Raw genomic sequence first — 14,279 nt, 5'->3', positions numbered from 1 at the left:
ACTTTGTTGTTGATCTTGTTTTAAATTGAATCCTGGATCTAGGTGAAAAGTATGCTTGAAGTTGACTGATCATCATGCCAAAAAATGTCAAAAATATTTTCTAAGTGTGAGAACTTTCCTTTTTTAGCATAGCTTCCAAAAATGGCAACTTTGACAATTTCTTGATTTTATTTTATTTTGTTGACTTTTCTTTGACCGATTTTTCCACCAAAAGTCAACATTTGACAGTTGACTTTGACTTTGACCAAAAAATCCATTTTTCTGATTTTTCCAATTTCACACGAATTCTCCCGATTAATCATTTTCCGATCCAATTTCCAATCAATCTTCAACTGATAAAATCTAGTAAGCATTTCCTCCAAGCACTTATATTTTCATACTCAAAAGTCATTTTCTGATTAAATGTTGACCAAAAAGTCAACAGGGCTGACTTTAGTCAAAACCCTAACTTGGAAAGCCTGATGAACTTGAGGATTGTATCTTTTAATCAAAGCTTTGACTTGGAGATGATGAAACCCTGATTTTAAGAGTATGTCAATGAAGATGATCCTTTATAAAAACTCTCAGATCTGATCCTTCTTAATCAAGATTTTTCTCAGCCTTAGCTCCTTTTTATCAATTTTCTCGAATGATACCAATGATATGGATGGATGTATTAAGTGAATGGCCTATATGAGGTATGCATAAGATTGTGGTATGAAAGCCAATTGGGTATAAATAAATGGGCAAATTTTGGGGTGCAACATTGTGCACGGACAAAAGGGTCGTAACAAGAATGATCAAGGCCAATCTGTTGGGGCCGTCCTAATCTCTACACCAACACCTCAACAGAATCAGAAACATGGGTATCAACGTAGGCAAGATGCACCTAGAAGGAATTTCACGAAGATCAATATGCCTTTGTCTCAAGCTCTGCAACACTTATTGAAGGAAAACTTGATCACTGTAAGGGATCCTCTGAGGAATGTCACCACTTCATCTCCTAACTATGATCCTAATGCAAAGTGTGCATACCACTCCAATAGCCCCTGACACGATGCAAATAATTGTTGGGTGTTGAGAAATAAGATTCAAGATATGATAGATGCTGGTGAAATCGAGTTCGACCCTCTGTTGCACCCCAAAATTTGCCCTCTTTATTTGAGCCATAAGTTGTCCATGACGTTTATTTCGTCATTCAAAAATTGAAGAAAATCAATAAAAGGTTCTGGTGGTTTTAAAGAAGCGCAATGTGAAAAATGGTTTAAACAGTGGAAATACGAGAAAATTCACAAATCTCATTCTGAAGGTGGTATGAGCGGAGTTCCCGCAAAGCCCCGACTGTTTCGAATATATCTACAATTTCGTGTTCGGCTCGGATGCCATTTCTTTGAGGAAGGTCATCAAATTTGCAAATTACTTGAGATTTTGCAGTGAAAAATGGTGCTGAATGTAGGGTTTCGTGCCTCGGAAAATTCATATCTCACAATCCGCTCGTCGGATTCGCTCAAAAATTTAACAGGAGCTCCGTGCCATCATTACCGAGATTTCATATGTTCGGACCGAAGGCCAATTATGCACTGAAAACTCCCAGCATTTTGAGGAACGTCGTAGTCTTTCGATAAAAAGTGCATTTTCGGGTATGTCACGCCAAGTTTGAAAATTCATAACTTCTTCGATTTTTATCGTATGAAGTCCATTCCGGCGGCATTTTCTCAAAAATTTCGTTAGCTTCGATTCCTCGTCACACAGATGAATCGACGTTTCTCGTCATTCAAACGCGCGTATTTTCTTCATCGCTTATCGGATTGAGACGATTCTCGCGGCGAAGAGTCACGAATTTGGTCATCTTCATAATGGCATTGGTTTCATTCCGGAATTTAGATCCAAATCGAGTTTCCTTAAAAACGAGCCAAAATAAGACGCACCGAGGGCAATTTAGACATTTTGCGTTGACAATATATAAACATTTTGCTCTTCACAAATTAGAGGGAGGACCCTCATAATTTTCAATCTCACCCAAAAGATCAAAAACACTTTCTCTCAATTCTCTCTCAATTTTCTTGGATCAATACCACAAAAACTCACAAAAACTTCATCAATTCAAGATCAAATCTCAAGAACAAATGAAGATCAAAGCACAAATCAAGATCTTCTCCTCCGATTGAAGTGTAGCGCGTCTCTCTCCCTATCAAAGGATATCACGCGCCACTCTCCCCCTCAAATCTCTTGGATTTCGTTCGTGTTCGCGTCGTGTTCGCGTTCGTGTTCATCCGATCTCATTCTCTTCATTCGATCCGGTAAATTCACTACAAACCTTGCTAGATCATTGATTTTGTTGCTTAATTCAACATTGATCATGATGATTTTTGATTGTGGATGATGGATCTATGATAATTGATGATGATAATTGCTTGTTGATTGATTGATTTGTGTTGATCTTGATTATTTGATTGAATTTGAAATTTATCGTTGAATTGTTGATGATGCCACATGCATGTTGCTTATGATCCAAGAAATTGCATGCTAAGTGTTCGATGATTTGAATGTGTGAAGCATTTATGCTTAATTTTGAGTTTTAGCATGTGATGATTGATTGTGGAATGATAATTCATGATGCCTACGCTAAATTGATGCCATTTGAGGTTTGATAACGATTACTCTTGATGATATAATCAAAATGCTTACGATTCAATGCTTGCATGCTAATTGTTCGATGGAATCTTTAATTTTGCTCTTAAAGACCAGTCAATTTGCTGAATAATGTGTTTGCTCTTGACTCATAGCATTGCATGTTTGATATTTGCTTGTATGCTGAACATTCATGGAGAATGGCATCATGTTTCCTTGCGAGAAAATTCAATTTTTGGCATTTGGACCTGTTAGGTCGACTCAGGATGAGTTTAAGTCGACCTAAAACCTTCATTTTCGATTCTGGCACTGTTAGGTCGACCCAGGGTGAGTTTAGGTCGACCTGGAGCCGTTTCTTTCGTTTCTGGACCTGTTAGGTCGACCTATTTTTGCTTCCTTTACTTCCTAACTTCAATCTTTCATATCTTTTTACTCGTAACTCCGATTTGCGCATTCTTTATATCATTGGAAAGCTTGTGAAACGTGCTATCTTGTGAGATGATTGGCATTGATTGATTGTGGTTTATTCATCTTTGTTTTCCCCTTGACATTTTGTTGTTCATTTCATGTTTGCATTAGTTATTCATTTTCTTTTAGATTAGAATGCAATAACGCAATTCCGATTGCAATGTTTTGTTATCTCAAACTTGTGTGCTAGTGTGCAAGGCTTTTGGATAGTTACCAACCGGCGTTTATTGCTTGAGTGTTCCGCTTTACTTGTGGAACACGATTTAATTCACTCGCATCGTGTTCTTGTCTTGGAGACACACTTCTATTACTTTATATCTGCTTGTTTGGTTTGCTTGTTCCTCTTGCAGGTGTATTGTGATTATGCTCGACGCGCATGTCGACTTTTGTGTGTTTTCATGGCTAATCGGTGTGCTGACTATTTGCCTTTGCTTTGCTAGCTCGCTCGCGGGATCCTAGTTTCCTTGCTCTCTTCGCTTTAGTTTATGGATCATCATCCGTTTGGTATTGATTCCGTTTCATTTTATTTTTCTTGCACTTTATCGCTTTCTCGCATCATCCTTTAACATGAGAAGAAGGACCTAGACATGCATCTGGCCAAGCCTTCGAAAGAGGCTCTGTTTTTGTTGGTGTGTTTACATTTGTGCTTTGCGGCAGGGAGTCACGCTGTAATAAGTCCTATATGGCACTCTGTTAAGTCCTCATGGAAGGCATGCAGAAAGGGTTAGCAATCAACCCCCGACTAGTCTCATCGAGTCCGTTTGGTATGCGCACGCTACGCGTCGCTCGCTTCCGAACATGCACAAGATTTTGTTATCGAGTATGTCAGGAAAAAGGTTCATGTAGCCGGACCCCCGCCTTTCTTATAGCTCACGTCGCTCGACGTTGATGCTCGGTGTACGCACGCACCATTTTCCTTTTGGATCCGTGACAGCTTGGTTGCTGAGAGGGATTCGCTCCTCTTGTCTATGACCCGATCATTTTCGCGAGGTCTAATGCTTGGTTGACTTGGGTTGAGTTGCTCCCCTTGGCTATGGTGGGACCGCTTTTCTACCATTCGAGCAGTGTCGTTGGTTTGTTTGCTTTACGAGCGGAGCTCGTTTGTGTGATAATCCTGTTTGCTTTTCCTCTCCTTCGTAGGTTGCTAGTTTAGTTTAGACTTGTACCCTTTGTAGGATAACATTAGGTAGCAAGCTTTCCCCCTTAGCTTAGGTCTTCCTCATGCATTCTTTAAAACACAAACCAAACTCTTTGATTTTCTTTTCTTAAGAGCTTGTTATTTCCGCTCCATTCCCAAGCCTAAGTCTCCAAAGGTCGAGCAGCGGAGTGTGAATGTAACTTGTTCACCTAAAAAACACAAAACAAACAGAAACTAGTTAGCCGAGCTACGGTACCTCTGATTCCTCAAAAAGGATACGTAGGCAGCAGGGTAGGGCCCGTGCGAGTATAACTCTTTCTTTTCCCTACATTTTGCATGCATTTTAGTCCAGATTAGCGCAGTTTGCTTACACACCCATAGATTTAGACACAGGCGTGGATACCATCGAGTACGATGGGCGCGTGGGGTGCTAATACCTTCCCCTCGCGTAACCGACTCCCTTACCCTTTTCTCTGGTCGTGAGACCGTTGTTTTGTTTTGTGGTTTGCTGGCATTCCCTTCCTTTTCAAGATAAATATGTTAGTGGCGACTCTGTTAATTTTCACAGTAGCGACAGCTGGCGACTCTGCTGGGGACGTCTCGACCTATTGCGGGTCCGGACTTAGCGAGTCGATCCTAGCGCTTGTGTGTTTATCTTTGGGTGTTTTATTGCTTTGCATATTTGCCTGTTTGCATTGCATTCTATGTGCGCTTTTACTTTTCTGCATCATATTCTGGACTGTCTGGATCTCTGTTTGTTGGGTGGGTGTTACAAGAGGTAAAAGGCTCAATACCCAGGCTATGTGTGAACCATAGGAACCCTAGGATAGAGTGGGAGCATGGTTTGTCTCGAGGTGTACGTCTCGGGATGGATTATGTGACCACGAGCAGAGTAATGGTTTCAAACGAAGGTATTATCGTCACTCGCATCCGTGCTATGATGATGCTTACATTCGGGCGGACCTTATACTGCGTTTCATGACTTTACCTTGGCCTAGATTTTACCCGTGAGTGGGGCGGGAATCAATCATTGCTTAACAGGTACATTGATGGTGACTTTGGTTCTTGTCCGAGAGTTACCGCTGTTCTTGTTCGAGGGTTACTGTGGTTCTTGTTCGAGGGTTACTTTGGCTCTTGTTCGAGTGGTTTTGTGACTGTGATGGTGACTATGGTTTTGTTTCTATTGATTATGGCCCGTGATCTACGGGGAGCTCTGAAATTGGTGTCGAACCTTTGAACCTGAGCCGTGTAACTTTGAGGAAATCCAGACATGTCCGGTGGGAGACATCCAAAGTCCCACCACCTTGCATCATTGCATATTTACTTTCCAAAAAATAATGTACAAAAAATAACTAGCATACATGTTCCTTTCATTTCCAAAAATCATATCTTTAAGCCTCGTGCCGAGCTTTTCCATCTCTTACTTGCTAAATCAATCAAAACATGAGGATTCCTTAGAAATGAGGGGAACATAACATTGCATCCATTCATGCATACATGCATTCATGACAGGTAATCAAATATGGAGTTCTTATTCTCAACCTTCTCTTCATTTGGTTTTCTCTATAGAAGTACGATTCTGACTTCTCGACACCGATCAACAATCAAGAGTTAGCCATGGAACAAATCCGTGAAAACTTGAATGAGATGAGGACAGAAATGGGGACTAACCTGGGTCAGTGTATGGAGGTTATTCAAACCTTGCTCTTAGACAAGAAGAGTTGAGACAGGTTCTCCAGAGGCCAGCTACAGACGGTAATATCACCCCACGAGAAGGTCTTGTGAATCAGAATGTCAGAAATGCTGTTGAAATTCCTATTCCTGTTAAGGAGAATGCACATTATGAGAACAACTTGGAACCTGAAGCCTTCAGGTTCCCGATTAATGAAACTGACAAAAGGTTCCACCTCTTGGAGAAAAGGTTGAAAGCTATAGAAGGTCGTGATTCCGTTGATTTAGATGCTGATGGGTTGTGCCTAGTCCCTGGTGTCAAGATCCCTGCTAAGTTCAGAGTCCCTAACTTTGAGAAATACAAGGGAACCACTTGTTCGTTGACTCACATGAAAGCATTTTGTAACAAAATGGCTCCTTATGCTGAGAATGACAAGTTATTGATGCATTTCTTTCAGGACAGCCTCAGTGGTACATCCCTCGAGTGGTACACTCAACTTGAACGAACTCATGTCCGAACTTGGAAAGAATTAGCAGAAGCATTCGTCAAGCGTTACAAGCACAACAATGACATGGCTCCGACCAGAATTCAACTCCAAGCTTTGACTCAGAGAACTAATGAGTCTTTTAGAGAATATGCTCGACGATGGAGAGAACTGGCTGCCAGAGTTCAACCTCCACTATTAGAACAAGAGCTCATGGGTATGTTCAAAGATATGTTGGAAGGACCATACTACCAAGGCCTGATTGGTGCTTCTGAATTTGCAGAATTGGTTGTCGTCGGCGAATGAATTGAGAACGGTCTTAGGAATGGTAATATCCAAGATGTTGATGATCTTTTTGAATTCCCCAGGCGTGTGGATGGAAGAGCTAGTGTAATTTCTGAGTATGAAGAGGAGTCTCTTAATCATCCTCTCGATCAGATCTCTCGTAATGAAATGGAAGCGATTATTTCTATTCAGGATGACCCACAAATCTGTGCTACAGCTCTCAGTCATCCACCTACTCAGTTTTTCCAAAGGGAGCCGGTTTTGAATGATCAATCAGCTCAGTATGCACCGCCATGGCGGAACCATCAACAAAATCGTAACCAGCAGGGTAGACAGAGGCATAGAAGGCCAAAAAGAGTGTATGATGCCATTCTTATGACTCATGATGAGCTATTATCTGAATTGCTCAAACTATCCTTGGTGGAACCAAAGTAGTTGGATCCTGTTTCTTTCCCGTATCCTGAGGGATTTGACCCTAATGTCAGTTGTGGCTACCATGCCGGGGCATCTGGTCATTCGACTGAAGATTGTCAGCCATTCAGAGACAAGGTTCAAGACCTGATTGATGCAAAGGCTATCACATTCACACCTGAAGGCCAGAATTGAAGTTCTCCTTTGACTCAATGGATCTGCTGAAGCAATAAGTCCATACGGAGAGAATCTCCTCAACGTTGACAATTCTTAAATCATCATGCATTTTCATGTGTAATCTTTCTTGATTTGTTCAATACTGTTTGTATGTAATACTTGTTTGTTTTTGAACTATAATAATAATGCATCGGATATGTTTGTCTTGAAAAATCCATTCGCTTTTACTCTTATATGTTTTTCTATGCTTTTTGTGATACTTAACTCTTGCTACATAAAGCATGATAACTCCGAAGGGAGGATGATGAACATAATACCAAGAACCTCAAATGGTATGCTTTTGAGTAGAACCCTGTTGATGATGTACAGGCATTGTTTCAAATTCCCAAACACTGGAGATATAAGGGAGTGAAACCTTCGTTAACCCCTTTGAGCCTTGAAGTAGGAGTTTCTTTTCTATACGAAAAAACCCTCACATTTAACCCAGGGGAGGGTAGTGTTCAGTTAACCTGATCGAGCATTCAAAATTCATCAGGAGCACACATCTAAGGATACAACAATGGTTATCCTTCAACATATTGAGGAAGGTCAAATCCACAATGGTTATTCCTCACCTCAGGAGGTTGAGACATCATGGTTATCCCTCACATCAGGAGGTCGAGACTAACATCAACACCGCAGTGGTTATCCCTCACACCAGGAGGTCAAAATATGACGATACCACAATTGTAATTCTTCATCAATCAATGACTCAGGCAGTCACTATGCACTTCCAAGAAATCAGAGATTCAGGGTCACACGACTTGTTCAAAAAAAAAAGAATGAAAAAAATAAAAGAGCCCGCTAAGTCAACAACTTGAAAATAAGTGACTTAGGCAAAAGTTAGGGCATCCCGCTGGACATCCAAATCAAAATTCAAAAGAATTTGTCCAGGCAAAAGTTAGGGAAACAAAAAAAGAAAAGCGAAAGCAAAGAAAGGATTAAAAAAATAAGAATCCTCATCAAAAGAACAAAGTCGTGTGATCAGACACCAAAAATGAAAGGTAAAGTGACTGCCATGTCCGAACGCCTCATTGATTCCTCAATCGTCTCAAATTCCTCTTGAAAGATGAATGCTCGTGTCGAGTTAACTGAATTAAGGATTGGAGAACATCACGAAGGGGGTGGGCACCAAATAATTTGAGCCTAAAAATCCTTTTTTTCTAAAAAATCGTGAACCTGGCCACGTTACAACCCTTAAAAGTCCTAACTGAAGCATGTGTTAATTCGAAAGCAGACTATACACGAGAATACGGTAAGCTGACTCCTAGGAGATCCGTTAAGCGCTTGAGTTGGTATCACACCATCTTTTCTTTCTTTCATAAAAAAAAACTCGATGTTACGACATCCTTTCATAAAAAGTTTCTTTAAACTTCAGGACAAACATACTCTTTGCATTAGAATTATATTTCTCATAATAAACATTCTTTGCATATGAACAAGTGCTTGACATCAAGGAAGCTTCCATCATGAACTTCAGATGAACAGTTTTATCCTCCTGAAGGACAGGTTGTATTCCGAACCCCGTTGAGCAGAGGCAACAATATTCCAAAGTCTGATCACCCTCAGGGGCACAAAAGCGTTTGATTACTTTGTCGAGCAAGTTTTCAATCAATCTGAGGCAATCAGGTCAAGATTTGAAGAATCTCTCAAAGTGCTAAGCAATCAGGGGCATTCACCCAAGCGTAGCCGAAGCTACCTCCAATACAGGTCAAGCAAGGGCATGGTTCCAAAGTTCATGATACTGGGGCAAGTTGGCTATGATAGCACAAATCTAAGGAAGTATTTGCAAGACAAATTTCTTCAAAGTCCTTACAGACTGGGGCAAGGCACTATGCATTGGCATTCTATCCTCATCAGGAGGTGTTCAATTTAAAGTTCAGGTGTGAGTTAAACAACTTATGAACTTGAGAACCATCAGGGTCGTCATCCTCAAGGGTCTGAAGCTGAAAGTCTAAACTTTAGTAGCGTCTCTTTTCATTTCAGTGCGATTTTCAAATCCCTTCCAGAGGTCGCAACCGTTGGTTATTGGTATCCCTCAACCAGATTCCGGTCATGTGGACACCAAATTCCTTTTGATGAGTTTCCAACCATCGTGTTATGAGTTCTTTGGTTTCTGACCCTCGAGTCGTGAGTTTCCAACCCTCGTGTTTTGAGTTCTTTGCTTTCCGACCCTTGAGTCGTGAGTTTCCAACCCTCGTGTTGTGAGTCTTTTGCTCTCCGACCCTCGAGTCGTGAGTTTCCAATCCTCGTGTTGTGAGTCTTTTGCTTTCCGACCCTTGAGTTGTGAGTTTCCAACCCTCGTGTTGTGAGTCTTTTGCTCTCCGACTTTAGAGTCGTGAGTTTCCAACCCTTGTGTTGTGAGTCTTTTGCTTTCCGACCCTCGATTCGTGAGTTTCCAACCCTCGTATTGTGAGTCTTTTGCTTTACGACCCTCGAGTTGTGAGTTTCCAACCCTTGCGTTGTGAGTCTTTTGCTTTCCGACCCTCGTGTCGTGAGTTTCTGACCCTCGTGTCGTGAGTTTGATTCCTTTCCGACCCTCGAGTCGTGAGTTACCTCCTATCCGACCCTCGAGTCGTGAGTTTATCTCCTTTCTGACCCTCGAGTCGTGAGTTTCCGACCCTCGTGTCGTGAGTTTGATTCCTTTCCGACCCTCGAGTCATGAGTTACCCCCTATCCGACTCTCGTGTCGTGAGTTTACCTCCTTTCCGACCATCGTGTCGTGAGTTTATCTCCTTTCCGACCCTCGAGTCGTGAGCTTGATTCCTTTCCGACCCTCGTGTCGTGAGTTTATCTCCTTTCCGACCCTCGTGTCGTGAGTTTGATTCTTTTCCGACCCTCGTGTCGTGAGTTTATCTTCTTTCCGACCCTCGAGTCGTGAGTTTGATTCCTTTCCGACCCTCGTGTCGTGAGTTTATCTCCTTTCCGACCCTCGAGTCGTGAGTTTGATTCCTTTCCGACCCTCGTGTCGTGAGTTTATCTCCTTTTCGACCCTCGTGTCGTGAGTTTATCTCCTTTCCGACCCTCGAGTCGTGAGTTTGATTCCTCTCCGACCCTCGTGTCGTGAGTTTATCTCCTTTCCGACCCTCGTGTCGTGAGTTGATCTCCTTTCCGACCCTCGAGTCGTGAGTTTCCAACCCTCGTGTTGTGATTCCTTTGCTTTCCGACCCTCGTGTCGTGGATTTCCAACAATTGCGGATGATTGTCATATACGCCCCAATGTGTCTGTAAGCCCATTACTTGTTGGCATCTTTACAATCAATACGAATATCCAGAAACACTATGAAAGCCAATGCCTGTTTGGTCCCTGTGAAGTCAACACTTGCTTGACCCCTTAAGCATAATTCCTGGTGGCATTCTCTTGGAGAACCAATGCCTGTTTGATACTCCGGCCGATACTTGTTTGGTGTTCTAATCACTACTTTTCTGTCAACTCTTCGAATCCAACACATGTATGGAAAGTTTCAAAGCTCAGTTGTTTGACAATCGGTTTGCTCTTGCATTTTCCCATTGTGGGTGAGCATTACTGTTCTCTGCCATGTGAGGAAATCCCGTGGACGTCATGCTATATCCTTGGGCATTTTCATCTATTTACCTCGCAGGTACATCCTTTCGAGTACACCATGTCAGCGCATTGGCAGATCTAGCCAAGGGACGGATTCTCATTCCCCAGCTGAGTGCACCTAGATGAGGTTTTATTCTGTTCCAAGATGCTCATCTCCTTAGCAAAGCACATTTCAACGGGATCTCCGTGCTTCAAAATTCTTGTTCCCCGGTGGAATGCCTTCTCCCCGGTTGAATCATGATTGAATGGTATTTGATTCCCCAGCAAGCTCTTAATGAGGTTCCTTGCCCGAATTCCTCATTTCCCCAGTAGAGTGTTTCTCTCCCCAACAGATTGACCTGTTTCCCCCAGGAGAGTCATCTTATTCCCCAGTGGAGTTGTCTTAACGAGAGGTTCTTATGCCAAGTTCCTTAACCCCAGCAGATTTTTCAGCTCATCAATGGATCAGTATGCAGAAGTATTAATCTTCCCCACTGAGTCTTTCCTCAGTAGAGATTCACATGCATCCTCAGCAGAATTTGTGTCATTCAAGGGTTTCCCCAGCGGAATGCATCCTGCACAAGCAAGTTGGTCGCTCCCCATCAGAGTTGTCTCTATGACTTGTCTTATCTCCACATCCTCAGAGTGTCAAGAGTTTGCTTCTCTAGTGAAGTTGCCAGGGTATTCCCCCAAGCAGTCAATTGGGATGTTCATATACCCAAGCAGGATTAATTCCCCAGCCAGAGCTCGCGTCTAGATTTGATCATCTCCAGCAGATTTCTAATTCATCTTTGCCAGCTCGCAGTTTGTGACCCCTGGTCACTCATTTTGTCCTCCCCGCAGAGTTCCATATTCTCTCCAGGACTTCTTCAGCAATTCAGTGCTCCTCTGTTGTCTCCCTAAGCAACGTTCGAATCATGCATCATTCTCATTGCATTTTCTAAGCGTATAACACCTCCCCTCTCGGTAGCGTTATTCCATATACATTCATACATGCATCATGCATAAATCATATCATATCTGTTTCTTTCTGCAGGAAAGTTATCCAGATTCAAATGCCTCCCAGAGAGCAACTCGCCTAATCATTACAGGCGCTTATCCTGATGTTTAAATCACAAGAAGTTTGTCTCCCTCTCCCTGAAATTGTCAGATCAGATGAAGGTTTACTTATTCTCGATGCCCAGATCAGCTGAAGTTTTTTCTCCCTGCTGGTGGGGTGGTACATTCCTTCTTTTTACAATATGGGGTCTTCTGTTGATCAAGAGCGCAAATTTTCGAGTTCATTCTAGTATTCAATCTCTTTCCACCTTAACGGTTCGAAACTTTCGTTTCTCGCTCGTCAGGTTCAAGATGTTTGAATAGGGGCAGTTGTTGCACCCCAAAATTTTTCCTCTTTATTTGAGCCATAAGTTATCCATGACGTTTATTTCGTCATTCAAAAATTGAAGAAAACAATAAAAGGTTCTGGTGGTTTAAAAGAAACGCAATGTGAAAAATGGTTTAAATAGTGGAAATACGAGAAAATTCACAAATCTTATTCTGAAGGTGGTATGAGCGGAGTTCCCGCACAGCCCAGACTGTTTCGACAATATCTACAACTTTTGTGTTCGGCTCGGATGCCATTTCTTTGAGGAAGGTCGTCAAATTTGCAAATTACTTGAGATTTTGCAGTGAAAAATGGTGCTGAATTTAGGGTTTCGTGCCTCGGAAAATTCATATCTCACAATCCGCTCGTCGGATTCGCTCGAAACTTTAACTGGAGCTCCGTGTCATCATTACCGAGACTTCATATGTTCGGACCGAAGGACAATTAAGCACTGAAAACTCCCAGCATTTTGAGGAACGTCGTAGTCTTTCGGTAAAAAGTGCATTTTCGGGTATGTCACGCCAAGTTTGAAAATTCATAACTTCTTCGATTTTTATCGAAAGAAGTCCATTCCGGCGGAATTATCTCAGAAATATTGTTAGCTTCGATTCCTCGGCACACATGCTTGTTCAGATTTTGAGCCGAAGATGGAGTTTTATCGAGTTCTTTGAGCGGTACTCACAAAATTTCGCACAGTCGTGCCAGATGAATCGACGTTTCTCGTCATTCAAACGCGCGTATTTTCTTCATCGCTTATCGGATTGAGATGATTCTCGTGGCGAAGAGTCACAAATTTGGTCATCTTCATAATGACGTTGGTTTCATTCCGGAATTCAGAGCCGAATCGAGTTTCCTTAAAAACGAGCCAAAATAAGACGCACCGAGGGCAATTTGGACATTTCGCGTTGACAATATATAAACATTTTGCTCTTCACAAATCAGGGGGAGGACCCTCATAATTTTCAATCTCACCCAAAAGATCAAAAACACTTTCTCTCAATTCTCTCTCAATTTTCTTGGATCAAAACCACAAAAACTCACAAAAACTTCATCAATTCAAGATCAAATCTCAAGAACAAATGAAGATCAAAGCACAAATCAAGATCTTCTCCTCCGATTGAAGTGTAGCGCGTCTCTCCCTATCAAAGGATCTCACGCGCCACTCCCCCCTCACATCTCTTGGATTTCGTTCGTGTTCGCGTCGTGTTCGCGTTCGTGTTCATCCGATCTCATTCTCTTCATTCGATCCGGTAAATTCACTATAAACCTTGCTAGATCATTGATTTTGTTGCTTAATTCGACATTGATCATGATGATTTTTGATTGTGGATGATGGATCTATGATAATTGATGATGATAATTGCTTGTTGATTGATTGATTTGTGTTGATCTTGATTATTTGATTGAATTTGAAATTTATCGTTGAATTGTTGATGATGCCACATGCATGTTGCTTATGATCCAAGAAATTGCATGCTAAGTGTTCGATGATTTGAATGTGTGAAGCATTTGTGCTTAATTTTGAGTTCTAGCATGTGATGATTGATTGTGGAATGATAATTCATGATGCCTACGCTAAATTGATGCCATTTGAGGTTTGATAACAATTACTCTTGATGATATAATCACAATGCTTACGATTCAATGCTTGCATGCTAATTGTTCGATGGAATGTTTAATTTTGCTCTTAAAGACCAATCAATTTGCTGAATAATGTGTTTGCTCTTGACTCATAGCATTGCATGTTTGATATTTGCTTGTATGCTGAACATTCATGGTGAATGGCATCATGTTTCCTTGCGAGAAAATTCAATTTTTGGCATTTGGACCTGTTAGGTCGACCCTGGATGAGTTTAGGTCGACCTAAAACCTTCATTTTTTATTCTGGCTCTGTTAGGTCGACCCGGGATGAGTTTAGGTCGACCTAAAACCTTCATTTTCGATTCTGGCACTGTTAGGTCGACCTGGAGCTGTTTCTTTCGTTTCTGGACCTGTTAGGTCGACCTAGGTCGAAAGTAGGTCGACTTATTTTTGCTTCCTTTACTTCCTAACTTCAATCTTTCATATCTTTTTACTCGTAACTCC

This window comes from Vicia villosa, linkage group LG3, assembly GCF_029867415.1.
Source record: "Vicia villosa cultivar HV-30 ecotype Madison, WI linkage group LG3, Vvil1.0, whole genome shotgun sequence".
NCBI lineage: Eukaryota > Viridiplantae > Streptophyta > Magnoliopsida > Fabales > Fabaceae > Vicia > Vicia villosa.
Note: the sequence above shows the minus strand (reverse complement) of the source record.